Source organism: Phacochoerus africanus, chromosome 14 (genome assembly GCF_016906955.1).
Source record: "Phacochoerus africanus isolate WHEZ1 chromosome 14, ROS_Pafr_v1, whole genome shotgun sequence".
Taxonomy (NCBI): domain Eukaryota; kingdom Metazoa; phylum Chordata; class Mammalia; order Artiodactyla; family Suidae; genus Phacochoerus; species Phacochoerus africanus.
Window position 1 is genome coordinate 31,466,482 of NC_062557.1, and position 18,432 is coordinate 31,484,913.

Below are 18,432 nucleotides of genomic sequence, written 5' to 3' on the forward strand. Positions count from 1 at the left end.
ATGGTCTTTGGTGCTGGCTGGGGGCATGCCCTCCACTTGAAGGGCTCTTTCTTTTCAGCCCTTCATGTCCCTCTGGCAGTGGGGAGGAAGGCGCCCCATACTTCCTCAAAGCCCTGAGTATATTTCCATCTTTAGTTTCAGACATCTCATCATAATTCTCCCTCATAGGAGATATTACTGGGATGAGAGGCTCACCAGTGCCACTTGGAAGAGGTCTTTCTAAACAAAGACAGCCTGAGTTGGTATAGACTGGAGGGAAAGCAGAACTGCTGACCAGAGGAAGCCAGGTACATTTGGGAAGACAAGATTGATGGACAAATTGTCCTTTAAACTCTCTCTCTCTGTTTTCTCTTTTAGCCACCCCACAGTGTATGGAGTTCCCGGGCTAGGGATCAGATCTGAGCCACAGTTTCAACCCTATGCCACAGCTACGCCAACTGCAGATCCTTAACCCACTGTGCCAGGCAGGGGATCGAACCTGTGTCCCAGTGCTGGAGTGATGCCGCAGATCCAGTGGGAACTCTGACAAGTTGTTCTTGAAATAAGAAGGAAAAGAAGTAGTGGGCAGCAGCAAGGTTGGTAATCAAGTTAAAAAGCAACGTGGTGTGAGATGACCAGTTCAGGACTAAGTCTGAGCGGAGTGTGGGCACAGCAGGGCTCCTGTTCCACATACCTCTGCATTCCTGAGCATTCTCATGGGAGAGTAGTCTCTTTGGAAGGTATCTTATTTACTTTTGCATCTTTGGACCCTATCAAAGGACCTGGTACACAGTAAACAGTTGGCAAAAACTGCTGAACAGGTAAATGTACAATATTCCTAGAAGCACAGAGCCAAAGACTCGCTCCAAGTTGGATGATAAGAATTTGTGAATCGACAAGTCTAGATCTTAGCCATTGTTGGTCACAGAGCCTTTGAGAAAACAGTGGCAGCCATGAACAATTTCCTCAGAAAAATCCACATGCAAACATTTTTTAATATGGTTTTTTTTGTTTGTTTGTTTGTTTTTTTGTTTTTTGGCAGCACCAGTGGCATAGGGAAGTTCCCAGGCCAGGGATCAGATTGGAGCCACAGCTTTGATCTATGCCATAGCTGTGACAATGCTGGATCCTTAACCCACTGTGCAGGGCCAGAGATTGAACCTGCACCTCATCAGTGACCCATGCTACAGAGACAATGCCAGAGTCTTAATCCACTGCTCCACAGCGGGAATTCCCAACATGCAAATTTTGTAACAGATGGGGAAAAGGAAGACCAGAAAATAGAAGTGACTTATCCAAAGCCACCAAACCTGTCTGTGATAGTCACAGCCGGAAGCCTAGATGTCTTGACTTTCCCATCCCGCGGCCCTTCTACTGTGCCTGGGTAGAGCATGTAGACTCTGCCACAGATGTCACACAGAGGGTACAAAGATAGTGATCAGAACCATTCCTAGAAGTGGCCCTGGGGAGGGTTCTTAGAACATGGCTGATTGCAGAGATAGTGAGCTACTTCCCTGGGCTGCATGATCACCTCCGCCTATTCTGGGCAGGCCAGGCAGAGCCCAAAGGGAATTTAAGTCCTGAAAATGTCTCTAGACATTTAAGTCCTCAACTGTCTCTAGAGAGAGGCAAAAATACCAAGTGTGTGTTCAGAAATCCAAACCTAATTGGAAGCACTAATGAGCTCATTTTCAACCTCCTGAGCACAAACACTTCGAAGCAGCAAAGCTCTGTCTTTACATATAAGTTTATTTAGGACAAAGTTGCAGGGGAATGTAGGAACTTGGATGCTCCTCAGAGCCTGTCCCCTCTGCCTGGTTGAAGCAGGAGGAAACACACTTCTGCCAGGTCTATCCCATCCCCGACCCTCTCCCACCAAGATACAGGGGTTGTGGTGGGGAATGTGTTGGAAGAAATGAAGGAAGAGAAAGAAGCAGAGAGGAGGGAGTGAGACACCAGAAGAGGAGGAATACGTATGATTCCCCAAAAGTTCTCTGGGTCTTTACAGCCTAAAAAACCCACTTTCTCAGTGTTATGTCACAGATTCTCCCAGAATCCCCTTCTCAGGTTATAAGCGCTGAGAAGACCTGGAGGGAAAAAGGAACATTTTCTGTAACCATTCTGACCATGTTCTTCCATCAAGAGCCTTAAGACTGGGTTCTCGGGAAAAGAGAACAAAACACTTAAAAAAAAAAAAGACAACTAGCTTCCCTCTGAGGATTGTCATTAAACACCAGATGTCCAGCAGGGAGAGACTCTAAACCAAAGCAGCTGCGTGGACAAGGCTGCCTCCAGCTTCCTCAGGCAGGTCCCGCTGGTGCCTCTTAACCTAATGGGAGCTGCATCCCCCCACCCAGCCCCACCCCAAGCCCCTACCCCTGTGCTTGAGGGGTGAGGGTGGTCCGGAGACTGTCCCTCTCCCCTAATGGACTGGCTCCCTCTCTTCTCCAGCCCTCCAGGCACCTGGAAAATTCTGTTCAGTCTTATTTGGCTCAAATGTTACCCCTTCCCTGTCGCTTTTATTCTTAGACTCACTCTTTCCTCTGAGCTGAAGATGAGGACGGCTAACATTTATGTGTCTATTGTGTATCCACCATGTGCTCTTCAGTCTCAGATCTAGGAATAGCCGGGCTTCTTCTTCAGAACTCCTCTGCATTCATCTTGGCTCTGAATCATTTCACTAACCAGATTTCCTGTCTTTACTGCCTCGGATGCTAAGAAGCTCAAAGCCAGATTTGTGCCTCAGCACTAGCAATTACACAGACTCTTACGATGAGATCTAAGATCCTAACCTTGTCTCATGTTCTTCCTCATTTTTCCCATCCTTGGTTTTCCTTCACCCTGATTTTGTTACCTACTTAAAAAAAGTCATTGGGCTAATTTTTTTGTTGAGTGGGTAAACTCAAAGCCGACCCGAAATGGGGTCATGAGGCAAATAAAAAGTGAAAAGCATTGTATACACATTTTTGTAATTTTCATGATAATCTTGCAACTTGCAAGGCAAGTGGAGCTCAGAGAGTTTACATAACTTATTTATTAAGATGATGCAACATTTAAGTCAAAACTAGACATCAGATGGACATTTGTCTGACCTCAAAGCTCATGCCCTTGACAGTCATGATTGCTTACATTCGGCACATGCTTACTATGTATTAGGTTTTGTGTTGAATATCCTATGTATACTATCTCATTTATCCTTACAACAATCCTGTGACGCAGCCATAATGATTACAACCAATTTAGAGATGAAGAAACTGAGGCTCAGACAGTTTGTCCAGAGTTGCTCAGCTCCCTGAGATTCAAATACACATGCCTGAATTTTGAATTTCTGTACTCTTTCTGGATTCGTTAATTTATAATAGAGATAAACATACAAAAAGCCAGGTTCCTGGCTAAGTGTTGGACTTCCTTTTGAATATCCAACTGCCTGGTTATATCACAAAAGCTTATCAACTGACAAATCCTAGGGGGGAAATGGGTGTCTGGCTAGAAGTACGTGTTTCTGAGTTTCACAGTTCTTCATGGAGCAGATGGATCAAAAACACAAAGTCTGTGTGCAATAATGTATCTTAAATACCAGCCCGAGCACCCAAGGGGCGGGAAGGAAAGCCTTTGGAAAGGGCAGCAGTGCTCACAGGCGCCATCTGGTAGTAAAGGTGGGAAACTGCTCCCAGAAAGCAACCCACCTACAGAATAGAATTCCCCAAAATACAATTTATGGGGCCGCTTGTGTTTTCAGAGCTTAATGCACCTATTTTTCTTTCATAACCATCCTGCAAGAGAGGTGAGATTATCTTTATTTTATAAATGAGAAATTTGAAACACAAAGTTATTATGTAACTTTCCAAGAGGTTTCACCACAATCTCTATTAACTCTTACTAAACTCTCTTCCCACTCTACCAGGCAAATCCTCAAAGGCAGTGTTCCCTGGGGTCTCCTGTCTTCTCCTGCCCCTCTCAACTGGAATCATAGAGGCGCCACACCCTGCCTTGAGCTGTTTGTGAGACAGGCAAGGGACACATCAGCAGGAGGATCAAAAGGGCTGGTGTCCCTGTGCCCACACAGTTGCCCAAGTCAGGGCTCCTGCCCGGGGACTAAGTCAGAAGCTGCAGCCTGAATTTCAGTCCATGTAACTGGGGCTTATTATCCCATGCTCTTCTCACCAGCCCCTCCTAGGGAGTGGGGAATGCTCGATTCTCCTCCCTCCATCCACTAGTCCACTAATCATTAATTAGGTGCTCTCATACAGTCAATCAATCAATCAATCAATCAATCAATGCCAGCTCTGAACCCCACCACAGCCCTCTGCATGCAGTGTGGAATTCTGGTTTCAATGACGGCCCATGACACCACACCTGGAAGGATCAATGTGCTGCCCACACTGGAACCAGCTTATGCAGCTGAGCTGGATTTTCCCAGACTATGCTCCTCCTGGTCAGAATTTCCTTCACCAGGAACAAGGCTGTGAAGCCTGCAGATTAATTCTCACCCAGCTGTCATTGTCCTTTGAGAAATTTGTGGAGAAAGATGAGGGCAACTTGAGGGCAGACCAAGGTTGCCTCAATTTTCAAAAAGGGGCACTGATGGCTGGCTCCCTGATGCTTCACTAAGTAGGACGTTCCTTTGGAAACAAAGGATGTCTGTACAGTGAAGAAACAGTGAAGCAAGAGAGTTGGGAAATTTTGCTATGAATCAATCATGTAAAATTCACCAACTTCCCTTTTGAGAAAAAGTTACCTCACTGGTAGACGTTGGAATGCTAGAGGCACAGACTGGAAACAGATAAAGATTCCAAAAGATTTTAATGGTTTGCAAGTCCCGCTGGAGGGGTACCTAATGAAGCCACAATGGGCTGGTCTGTTCTCTGACTTAAGTCAGTGACCTTGTCTGAGACTTAAGCGAAACCAAAAATCATACTTACTGAGGCAGTATTCACAATTTTTGACATCCTGAAACAACAATGGTGAAGAAAAATGAAATGTAATTAGCGAACTGAAAAATCTGAAGCCTCCTATGGGAGTTCTCTGGTGGCCTGGTGGGTGAAGGATGTGGCATTTTGCTGCTGTGGATTGGGTTGAGGCAAAACAAGCAAACAAACAAGCAAGCAAACAAACAAACAAACAAACAAAAAAGGCTTAAACCTCCTTAGAAACAACTAAATACAGGAAAAAGTAGCCAACAGCTCATGACAAAAGACTGAAGTTTTGATGACTACAAAGCCAAGTATGAGTGAGAACATGATATTGTTGCTTAGAAAGCCTGCAGCTGGGGCCCCAGCTTGCACACAGCAGAGCAGAGACTTCGGAACATCTTCTCTTCCAAAAGCCATGAGAACCCTAACAAAAATGATCAGAATCAGCATTCTCAGAACTCTAGAAATGAACCAAAGTCTTGCAACAATCCGAGGAGTATTTACTCAGGAAAAATGCCTGACTCTCATCAAAAACATTGTGCTTTGTGCATTTAAACTTGTCCCAGTCCTATCTGCTTCTCTTATATTTGTATAAATATAAATATATATGATCTTAACAATATGCCAGGTCGGAGTTCCTGTCATGGCTCAGTGGTTAACGAAACCGACTAGGAACCATGAGGTTTTGGGTTCGATCCCTGGCTTTGCTCAGTGGGTTAAGGATCCGGCGTTGCTGTGAGCTGTGGTGTAGGTTGCAGACGCGGCTTGGATCCCGCATTGCTGTGGCTCTGGCGTAGGCTGGCGGCTATAGCTCTGATTCGACCCCTAGCCTGGGAATCTTCATATGCCATGGGAGCAGCCCTAGAAAAGGCAAAAAGACCAAAAAAAAAAAAAAAAAAAACCCCAAAACCAAAAAACCCCACAATATGCCAGGTACATAACCACCACTTAATAATAAATACTAGCTTATTGCTAACACTTCTTTCTTCTTCCCCTTCCTTTAGTAGTTCTGCTTCCATATACATAATATATACCGTATAGTATATATAGTGTATTTTACATACATAGTATATAGTAGTTCTGCCTCCGTATATAAATGTGTATAGTATATAGAACTATGCATAGTACTTACATGGCATATCCTCCATATATAAATAGTTACAGTATGTAATACTATACACATTTCTGCCTCCATATACAATCACTTGTTAGGCTCCTTTCATTTTGCTTTCCTAATTTTCACAGGAGCTAGAAAATTCTGGCAAAAGTAGTGACCTCCTAAGTCCACACTAGGGTTCCCACGTATAGGGCTGGGGCAGGCGGGGTTGTCTCCCGGAAATGAAAGCCAAATGTGAATTATAACCCAGGATGAGAACCAAGATAAATGCCAAAGAATGGCTCAGGTCCTGAGCCTTGTGTAAGACAATGGGCAGAATGAGGGGGAACAGAAGTGGAGGAGGGGGCAAAGGGCACAGGCAGCAGCTGGGATGAGCAAGGCTGCTGACAGCTGGCATAAGTGCTGGCTTACCCTTCTGCCCCATCATCTTCATCCCTATAGGCATCCTTTATCCTGGGTCTCCATCCACTCACTGTGCTCTTTGGACCATTTCAGGAGTTTTCACATCGTGTTACACAGAGATACACCCAAGGTTCTCCCAACATGTGATTTGATTTTTTTGGCCATGCCCATGGCATGCAGCAGTTCCTGAGCCAGGGATTGAATCCACATCACAGCAGGGACAACACTGGAGCCCTAACTCACTGAACCACTTAGGAACTCCATGATTTTATTTATTTATTTTTTTCGTCTTTTTTCCATTTCTTGGGCCGCTCCGCGGCATATGGAGGTTCCCAGGCTAGGGGTAGAATCAGAGCTGTAGCCGCCAGCCTACACCAAGCCACAGCAATGCAGGATCCTTAACCCACTGAGCAAGGCCAGGGAGCGAACCTGCAACCTCATGGTTCCTAGTCGGATTCGCTAACCACTGCGCCATGACAGGAACTCCGATTTTAAAAACTGTAACCAATTCACCCTTTGGGGGCAGGAAGAAGGTAAGAAAGAGGCATAGAGGGTGAAGACCCAGGTTCCATACTCCTGTTTCAGCCAGAACAATGGCTTCATTTTTATTTTTCTTAACTATTTGGGGTTTCTCTAACAATTTATCTTTATTAAGAGTTTTTGCTGTCACAGAGTTTGGCTTCGTGCTGGCCTGCTGCAACATTGCCGGGCATCCCTGACTTTTGCCACTCTTCGTTCCACCACATCACTCCAAATAAATCATGCTGAGTGCCTCTTCATTAAGGTTCCTCCTCTCTGTTCCAGAATACCTGTTGACTTTTTATGATCCTCCGAACAAATGATATCCCCAGCAGAGCCCCTGGGCCCTCTTCAATCAGAATGAAAGGAAAGGGGTGATGCCCCCATTCAGGCATGGCTGGCACTTTATAACTAAATACCAACTTAACCACATTTGACTGGTCCTTGCGGGAACTTTTGCATCCTCCCAGCTCCTTAGAGCATGACATTGAACACAGTAGTGGTGACTTACAGAGATCTTCCTCTTCACGGCATGTGTCCTTGTGCCCAGCTCAGTTTCCACAGGGAAGAGACCTGGTGATGTTTAGGAAGGTCCTGAATTTCTATCTTCTGTGGAAAGTGGTGTGGTGACGTTTAGGAAGTGCCTTCAACTTCCAACTTCTGGGAGTTCCCTGGTGGCTCAGCAGGTTAAGGACCTGGCCTTGTCAGTGCTTTAGCTTGGGTTTGATCCCCGGCCCAGGAATTTCCGCATTCTGTGGGCACAGCCAAAGAGGAAAAAAAATGGTAAAGCGTTTATAAAATAAACAGACAAACAAAATAACTCTTCCAGCCTCTGTTGTCTGGAAAAATACCTTCTTCTGGTTGGCCTACAGATGGATGTGTTGGGATGACCTAACTAAATCCCTGGAGTGCTTCATCATTGTACCTGGCTCTTGGTGCCCCCTTGTGGCAATCTGTCACCATGCAGTGCTTACTAAGAAGATGTGATGGTTGAGCGGTTGTGGAATTCTTGAGCCAAATATCATGCTCAGATTAGTTCATTTACCCTCACCACCCTCCCCTGCTGCCACTGGTTTAATAACTCATTCTAAGTAACACAGCTAACACGTGGCAGAATAGAAACTTGAACCCAAGTTAGTTATACCGGGGCTTGTGCTGCTGCTGATGGTTAGGCAAACATGCAAGAGACATTACAGTGGGCGTATAAAGGGGAACTAAGAGATTTTTGGAATAATGGAGAACTCTGGCAGGCTTTCTCTCCAGCAAAATAACAAAATAACTGGGAATATTATTTAAAATAGCCATCATTGAAAGTCTCTGGAGTGTCCTAAAGGCACACAGCAAAGGAGAAATATCCATTCAAGAAAATCTGTGGTATCTCAGGGAGTTCTCTGATGGCCTAGCGGGTTCTCACTGCTGTGGCTCTGGTTGCTGCTGTGCGGCATAGGTTCAATCCCTGGCCCAGGAATTCCCACATACAGCCTGTGTGGCAAAAAAGAAAAAAAAATACAAAAAAAAAAATCTACGGTATCTCAATTAAAACAGTGAAATTCTGCTCCATCGCGCTCCCTACCAGCTCCATGTTATGGAAGCTCTACCCCAGGCATGAGCAGCCAAGGGCTCCATCTCTCCTGAGATCCCAGTCTGGGGCTGTGGTTTGACCCCAGAAGAGGGATGCTGGAGTTTTGCGGTCCCCAGGCCCATTTTGCAGAAGTTCTGTTCCAGATAGGCATGCTAAAGGACCCTGTCTCCCTCTCCTCATCCAGCCCCCACTTGTGGGGTGGAAGCTCTCCTCCAGGCTTGGAAAGTAAAGGGTACTAGGGTTGCCCCTACCCCAGCTCACTTGCAGGGCAGAGATTCTATGCAGAGATGACAAAGGGTTTCCACTTTCCCTTCTTGCAGAACTTGCTTCTAAAGCCGGGATGTCCCTCTGGGGAAAGAGGGTCTCTGACCCAGCTCCAGTGAAGTGGTAGAGGGGTTCTGCCTGGAGGGAAAGGCAGGTCATAAGAATGAAAAGCTCCACGGCTCTGAGTTTATTTGGAGTCACGGAGAACTCCATGCCTAAGAGCGTTGTTGAAAATAACCGTGATCTTTTCGGAGAGCCATCAAGGAGGCTGGTGTCCGCGTGATACAGGCAAAACGGCAGAGCAGCCAGAAGCCTAAGAGAGAAAACCAGGGAAAGAGATGCCCAGAACTCCCCTTTGATCACAGCCAAGTCGGAGGGATATGCTGCCCCTTCGGGAATCGTCAGAATGAGATGAGGACCAAGAAGTTGCTGGGACCTTGGAGAGGAGCTGTTCTGGAGTGGTGAGGGGAGAAAGCAGACCAGAATGGGGGCAAGAGTGAAGGGGAGTCTGAATGTGCTGAGAAGTGGAGACACACGCGTGGTCTGAATGAGGCACAAGGAGCAAAGAGAATAGGGTGGGGCTTCAAGGGGATGGAGTTTTGCTAGTTTGTAAATTTTTTTTTTGCCTTTTCTAGGGCCGCTTCCTGTGGCATATGGAGGTTCCCAGGCTAGGGGTCCAATTGGAGCTGTAGCCTCTGGCCTACACCACAGCCACAGCAACGTGGGATCCAAGCCACCTCTGTGACCCACACCATAGCTCACGGCAATGCCGGATCGTCAACCCACTGAGCAAGGGCAGGGATCGAACCTGCAACCTCATGGTTCCTAGTCGGATTCGTTAACCACTGCGCCATGACGGGAACTCCTTGTTTGTAACATTTTTAAGGTGGGAACTCTTGCACAATGTTCATGTGTAGATGGGATTGTATGTGACCCAGTTAAGATGGGGCAGTTAATGACATGCCGTAGAGAAGGGGCATGACCTCTGAGAGAAAAGCCTGGCACATTGAGAAGGTGGGCTTTCAGAGGAGCAGGAGTAGGCACTTGCTCCTCTGGACCAGACAGAAAAGAGGAGATGGATGCAGACAAGCAGGTGTCCTGACTGGTCAGGGAAAGAGCACTTCCTCCATGATGGCCTGTTTTATTTTATTTTCTATTTTATTTTGTTTGCTTTCTAGGGCCACACATGCAGCATATGGAAGTTCCCAGGCTAGTGGCAGAATCAGAGCTACAGCTGCTGGCCTACGCCACAGCCACAGCAAGGCAGGATCTGAACCGCCTCTGTGACCTACACCACAGCTCATGGCAACACTGGATCCCCCACCCACTGACCAAAGCCAGGGATCGAACCCATGTCCTCATAGATAGAGTCAGATTCGTTTCTGCTGAGCCACAAAGGAAACTCCCGGCCTATATTTTAACTGTAAAGTAAAAGGTAAGAGATAAGCCCAAGAAATTTGAGGCAGGAACAAAAGGAGTGAGATCAAGCTGGTCAGAGAGAGTGGGAATCCCAGCCTTCATGATGTGCCCAGCTGAAGTCAGTTATTCACTTAAACTGACAACAATCTATTTTGTGGTTTTCTGTAGCCATTCCTGGAGGGACCGGTATAGAAACTGTTCAGTTTGTAAGGTGTGTGTGAGAAGGGTAATAGGGTTAAAGGCAGTGGCAGGGGAGTGGTGATACTGAGGAACCATGAACCCTAAGTCCTGAAGATTGAAGTGAGGTCAAGAGACGGCAGATGGAAAAAGAAAAAAATAAAATAAAATAAGCAGTTGAATTAATAGACTGGAGGCTGAAGAATTCCTGGCAGGATAGGAAGATGTGGTCTAAACATCAGATCTGTAGGTTCCTGGAGGTAGAGTCTGTGTTGGAATCATGGGCAGAGGAGCAGCTAAGGAAGGTCCGTGAGTGGGTGAGCAGCTTACCTGCATGTGTAGTTAGTAAGCTAGGGGCGTGGATACCAGGAGGCATAGCTAAAGCTCCAGTGAATGAGGGAAGGTGACAAGGGAGGGTGTGGAGAGGGAGGTAGTGTGGGACAGTGTGGGCTCCAGAGGAGCTGGGTTTGCTGTTGTTGTTGTATGCTTTTGTGTTCGTTTGTTTTACATGAGGGGAGGGGAAGACAGGTTGGAAGCAGCAATAGTCCCCAAGATGGGAGTTTTCTTCCCATCAGACCCCGAGCGGCAGGAGAGGGAGGGACACACAGTTGCCTAGGGTCTCAACCAGGGCCAGGAGGTGTGGGAATACTCAGAGAATTTGAGGATATAGCTGAGTCTGCTGATGACTTAGTGGGAGTTCTTGGTGGCGGGGTGGAGGGTTGGGAGGGAAGGAAGGAGGAAAAGATTGATTGGATGGGGGGGTGCATAGATAGACTTTTTTTTAAGCAGCATGAACATTGCTGATTGTTTGGTAAGTAACTTACTATGACATAATTTGTTAATGCTATACATTTATATAAACATAATATCCTCCTACTCAATAAAATAACTACAGAGAATTCCACTGGCCTCCAATTTCATTTCATTGTATTTTTCTAGCATTTTAAATAGCTTCGTCTGTTCTTCTAACCCTCGTGGGCCCTTGCTGCTAGTTGGGGCTTTGATTCTGTTCAGCCCAGCTGGAAAACAAACCATTAGGAAATGCATTTGGGCCTCATTTTGTGCCCAGCAGAAACAGAAGAGAGTATCTAATTCATTAGCACACCAGGACCTGGGGAGAGGTGAGAATTCTCTTGAAAGGAAAGTATAGGAGGACTAGGAGAAATGTCAGCCAGGTCCCACAAATTCAATTTTGCTTTTTCCAGACCACACCTCAATCAAAGCAGCTAGGCCAGGTAAGGCTCTCTGGTTAAGATGCTGAAATTGATATTCAGATTAAAGGTAATGTGAGAGAACTTGCTCTCTCAGGTTGAGAAGGGTTTTGTCTGGGGTAAGAAAAGCAGGCAAATCAAAGGAATGCTGGGGAGTTCAAACAAAACGGGAGCACAGGAGTGGATAATGGAGAAAATGGTTTAAATGCCCAAAAGAATGGCTGTGCTTGTCTACACAGGTCTGGTCTGCCCAATGGTTAAGTCAGAACTCTGTCCAGCCTTCTGCTGCTCTGAATACATGATAACAGGCCCCCTGCAACAACCTAGCTTTTGATTGCCTCAGCAGTGGCATTTGTTGGGACCACAGGGACTCAGCTCCTCTTGCTAAGAAACACTTAGTGCAATTCACTGGGGCCTTAAATTGATAAATTAAATGTAATAATATATCTGGCTGGCCTAGCACATAGGAAGGCTACCTTCCTTCCACTTCAATTGTCATAAAATTACAATGAAGCAATGTACACACACTGCTCTAAGGAATTGTATTTCCTTCTGAATGCCAAAGTTGCAATAATTGTAATACTGAAATTATTACTGCTATTGTTGACTTTTTAAAATTTATTTTTAAATTTTTTAATTAAAGTATAGTTGGTTTATAGTGTTGTGCCAATTTCTGCTGTACAGCAAAGTGACCCAGTCATACATATAGATACATTCTTTTTCTCATATCAACCCCCATCATATTCTATCCCACGAGATTGGACACAGTTCCCTGTGCTGTACCATAGAACTTCATTGCCCATCCATTCTAAAAGTAATAGTTTGTGTCTATTAACCCCAAACTCCCAGTCCCTCTCACTCCCTCCTCCCTTCCCCTTGGCAACCACAAGTCTGCTTCCCATGTCTGTGAGCTAGGTCTTCTGTAGATTTGTGCCATATTTTAGATTCCACATGTGAGTGATATCATATGGTACTTGTCTTTCTCTTTTTAACTTATATCACGTAACATGAGAATCTCTAGCTACATTCATGTTGCTGCAAATGGCATTATTTGTCCTTTTTATGGCTGAGTAGTATTCCATTTTAGGTATGTACCACATCATCTTAATTCATTCTTCTGTCAATGAACAATTAGGGGCTGTTTCCATGTCTTGGCTATTTTGAAAGGTACTGCTATGAACATAAAGGTGCATGTATCTTTTTGAATTGTAGTTTTGTCTGAATATATACCCAGGATTGAGATTCCTTGCTCATGTGGTAGACTATAAATCACTCTGGGCATTGGCTGGAATTCCATGGGTTGTGACTCTTTCCTTGGCCCCTATCCAGTAGGCTTGGTTAGGAATGCAGCCTCATCTAGAAGGTGGTCTTGTGGCAATAATGGTAATTACCTATATTGACATGCTCCTGTGTGTCTATCAGGTGCTGTGCCTTGACATACATTATCCCTAGTTTTCGAGAAACCCTGTGGGAGACGTATCAGCATCCTAATTTTATGGACGAAGAAACGGAAGCTTAGGAGGGTCTTGTCCAAGACTACTTTATTAATGATCAGATTCATAAACAAAAGGTTTTGTTTAATGCCTGTAATGTCAGGGTGAAGCATAGATAACTTTTGACTCGAATCTTAAAAAGAATTTTAAAGTCCACTGAAACTGTTACCTAAGCCTGGGTCACCATGATCAAACACAAGAGGCGTACAGTTAAAAAATGACAAGTGGAAATTCATGCCTATCTTATCTTTCTTGATCACTAATGATTTTTTTTTCCTTTTTTTCTTTTTTCTTTTTTTCTTCTTGCACCTGCGGCATATGGAAGTTCCCAGGCTAGGGGTCGAGCCACAGCCACTGTAGAAGCAACGCCGAGTAGTTATGTTGTGAGCCACACAGGAAGTCCAACTAATGATTTTGATCAAAACATAGCTCCATCAACAGGAATCTGCCCTTGGGTTTTCTTCTCCTTCCCTACTGTCTCTCTGGGCAACTTATGCTTAGGGCTTTAACTTCCAATCATTGAATGACAGCTCAACCTCTTTCCTGAGTTCCAACCCATTTATCCAATGACTGATGATATGTCTCCTCCTGGGGGTTCCTCAGGGACATCAAACTCAATATATTCCAAACTGAAAACCCACCCAGTTTTGTCCCAAACAAGCATCGCTTCTTTTAGTCTCTGTCTACCCAGACAGCCACAAGCAGGAACTTGCACGTTCGCAGAATTCTCCCATTTCCTCTCCCTCTCTTCCTGTATCCCACTGGTGGCCAAGTCCCATAGAGGAGAGATACTCAGAGTAAGGACTTCCTCACCAGTAGCAACAGAATCCAAGAAATAAAAATTCTTGGACTCCACCCTCGTTCAGAAACAGCATCTTTGGGGCTGGGACAAGCCTTCCAGGTGATGTGATAAACACTCTACATTGACCTTCATCATTATGTCTCTAATTACTCCATCCCTGAACCTCTTAAGTCAGGACCTCCTCGCCTCACATCTGAACTATTACAGTCATTTCCTAACTGTGTCCCTTTCTCCAGCCTTTGATTCCTCTGAGCGTCTTCTCCTTTCCTGCCGGAATGTTCCCTCCAAGTGCAAATCGGATTATGTCTCTACCCTACATAAAATTCTTCAATATTCCCTCAGTGTCTGAGCATCACTATCCCCAAAGAAATATAATGCAGGCTCATATGGAAGTTTTATGTGGCTACTAGAAAAATTTTAATTAAAAAATGAAATTAATTTAAATATGTTATTAAACTCAATAGATCAAAATTATAATTTCAACATGTAAATGAGATAAAAATCATTAATGAGATATTTTATTCTTTTTTTATGCCAAAGAATTGAAACCTCACATATATTTTTACACTTACAGTGTACCTCAACTCAGTGTTAAGTTTTTGTTAAAACTACTTGATTTAGATTTAGATTTCATAAGATTTACACGGGTACTGAAAGCATTGATGTACTTATCCAAACTGCTCCAAACATGCCTAACCATTTCCCAGTAACTGAATTGTGTACTACTTCTGAAATTTAAATGAATTAAAATTAAAAGTCAACTTCTCAGTCAGGCTACGCCATGTCAAAGGCTCTATAGTCACATGTGGTAGTGCTACCGTGTCCGACAGCATGGCTCTGAGGACAAAATCCTGACCTTGGAGTTCCCTTCATGGTGCAGTGGGTAACGAATCTGACTAGGAACCATGAGGTTGTGGGTTCGATCCCTGCCCTTGCTCAGTGGGTTAAGAATCCCGCGTTGCCGTGAGCTGTGGTGTGGGTCGCAGACGCGGCTAGGATCCCACGTTGCTGTAGCTGTGGCATAGGCTGGTGTCTATAGCTCTGATTAGACCCCTAGCCTGGGAACCTCCATTTGCCGTGGGAAGCGGCCCTAGAAAAGGTAAAAAGACCAAAAAAAAAAAAAAAATTCCTGACCTTTGGCCCCGCCTCTGGGGCAGCCCTACCTCTAAGGACTTGGCTTTTTCCCCCTGGTCTCCAGTCTTAGCTCCTTCTGTCCCCACGGCACAAAACGCTTCATTACAGTGAAGTGCATTTCCTTAGATGCTTCACATCATTTCATGCTTCAGGACCTTACCCCACACCTCCTCTCCCTCCATGGCCCTGTCTCTCATCTTCTTCAAGTGACAAAACCCACTCATTTTTTTGAGTCAGCCCAAGAGGCTCCTCCTCCATGAAGGCTCCCACCTCTGCTCCCAGGACGGACTTATCTATCCCTCTCTGAGCTGAACAATCTCTGACTTGCACAAAGATCGTATTTCACGTATTTGTGTCTCTTGTTGCTAGGGAGTGAATTCCTAAATCTTGTTATTCATCTTTTTCATCCCTGGCACCTAGAACAAACATCCAAACACTAATAGACAATTCACAAACGTCATCGAATGAACAAATGATTAACACCCAAGTTTGCACCCTTTTGTTATCACATAGTCCCCTCCAGGGACCTGAAAAGCAGCTGTTGGCTATCACTGAAAAGTTAGTGCTCTTGCAATTGTTACATCAAGGCAATTTCCTCGAAGCTGAAAGAAAGTGATGGGCTTGCTGCCTTGCCATTTGTTCCTTCTCCCAAGGTCATGAGGCTACCTTTGAATGTACCCTCCACAGAAGACTGTAAGGTGATTGCTGTCATTATCTGGTTTGACCCAGCCAAGTCCTCTAACCTCTCTGAACCTCAGGGCCCTCATCTGTAAAATGGGGATGTGATAACGTAATGCCCTGAAGGATGTAAAATGCTCAGGAAACTGTGACATGTTAAGCAAACCTAAAGTCCTAGTATCATTTAACCTCCGAAGGTCACTAACGCAGAGGAGAAGAGAGAAAACGCCTCCCTCGATGCAGGAGTTCATGCTGCCTGGAGAGGCAGGTGAGGGGTGAAGTGCGGAGGAGGCGCGGATGAAGACGACTGCCACCCTGTCTTCTTTCTTCATCATATTCCCTTCCTAGAGAGGGAAGATGCAGATTTGCACTCGCATTGGCTCTTGGATGTTACCCAATTACTACGGCTGGCTTTTCCCTTTTATCCTTTTGAGTTCTTTCTGTATACAGGCAGCTAGGTAAGATGGCTCTGAAGTTCAAGGTGGGACTAACGAGCAAGAATCACATTGTCAAGATCGCCGTCGTAATCCAGGTTTGAGCAGCAATGATTTAACAGATACTTGTTGAGCTAGGCTCCCTCTACCCACATCTGTCTTCCAAGAAGAAGTTTAGAGGGTTGGAAGGAAAACAAGAAAGCAGGTGAGTGTGCCTGAGAAGGGTCCCTCTTCCCCCGAGCCAGCTTCAAAGGGGATGCGATGAATATCCAGGAGTAGGGGAGCCCTGCCTGGATCGAGACTCAGGCAGCTATGAAGGTGTTCCTTCCACCCCTGTGTCATGAGAGCAGCAGATAGAGATGATTACGTCAGAGGCTGAGAGCAGAAAGAGTTGGAAGCAGCCACTCAGTGTCCTGGGCTCCAAAGCTGCTTGGGAGAATTCCAGATTTCCCTGGGTCTCCAAGTCAGAGTATGAGAGACAGAGCCTGGTGCTGTCTGCATCATGATGAAGCAGATGGTCAGGTAAGCACACCGCAGGTAACCACACCTGAGGATCATGCAGAGGCCAGCACAGTGGTGACAGGTGCCTGCCCAACCTCTAATGCCCTCTCAGCATATGATACTTACTCACACGCAGCCCCAGGAAGTGCTAGGAAAGAAAAGTGGAACACATGGGATTGACTGGGAAGGCCCAGGATGCGCGACTAAGAATTCAGTTAGAAGTGGGTGAGGTGGTGGTGATGGGGGTGGGGGGGGGAGTAGAGGCTTTTATAGAGATGAAATCAAGTTACAGAAAATAACAAAGAAAAGAAAAGAAATGCATTTCTGGCCTCTGTGAGATATATGACATCCTTTGCAGACAGTTTGCATGCCTGGCCCCCTGCTAGATTGTAAACTCCTTCGTGGCAGGATGTGTCTGACACATCCCCACTCTCCCCGAGCCTGAGGCCTGCACGTCACATGCCTACCTGAGAAGCTGGCTCTGAACTGGGATGAGGTGGAGGTGATAGGTTTGCCTGGCACACCTGGGCTGAGCCCCATCCTCTCCTTTGCTCATCTATTGTTCTAGCTCAGGAAGTGTGCATGCATTTTTTCATTTGCTCGCTCATTCGTTCACTCAGAAACTATTTATTGAGCGCTTCAGTGGTGAAGCTTAACAGAGTGAGTAGGGAGGGGAAGCCGAAATTTAAAATGATGTATCTGCATGTTTTGTTTGTAATTTTCTAGAGTCTTTTCCTACCCACTCCCTCATTTTAGCTTTGCAAGCGCAGCAGAGATAAAAGGGGAGGGGATGGTGTTTACTTCACTGTACAGGTGAAGAAACAGAGAAACGAGCTGAGCTTTGCTCAAAATGACACAGAAATTTGTGGTCGAGATGGAGCAGGGTGCAGTTCTTCTGGTTCTTTGCTTCATTGCTCTCAGGTAAAAAAGACATCAGAATATATATACTTGGGGTAAAAGTGCAGTCAGCCAATGGAAAGAGCTCTCAGTGGCCAAAGCTGAAACAATCTAAGCAACAAAGTAGTGTTGGATTATACCCTTGAGTCTATCCTGACAGAAATAAATGACTGAATAAATAAGTAAATGGGATTGAGAATAGCCGCATCTTCCTGCAGAAGAATCCCAGATGACTGATGTTGATATTCTGCCCTCAAGGAGGGGACATACTGCCCACTCCTTAGGGTGGGCTGTGCACAGTGACTTTCCTCCTACCAGCACAGTATGGAAAGAGAGGGAAAAGGGCAACTTGACAGTGGAGAAAGCTGACCGGTAGAGCCTCAGCCAGGTGCCCAGGTCAACGTCAGCAGTGATAGGTCGTGTTGACAGCATGCACTCCTTGTATAAAATGATAAGAAAGGCACGTCACCCCCATCAGTCTCACTCTCAAAACCCATAAACATGTCTAATCACATGAGAAACATCAGACAAACCTCAGCTGAGGAACATTCCACAAATACCTGTCTAGTCTGCCTCAAAACTGTCAAGATCATGATAAACAAGGAAAGTCTAAGGAACTGTAACAGCCAAGAGGAGCCTAAGGAGACATGAAGACTAAATGGATCTTGGGGGAGATCTTGGAGCAGAAAGGGCACTAATACAAACTGGGGAAATCTGAACGTAAGGACTTGAGTTAATAATAACTTATCAATTTTGATTCATTAATTGTGATTAATATACTTTTTTTTTTTTGTCATTTTGGGGCCACGCAATAGCTCACGGCAACACCAGACCCTTAACCCACTGAGTGAGGCCAGGGATCGAACCTGCGTCCTCATGGATACTAGTTGGATTCATTAACCACTGAGCC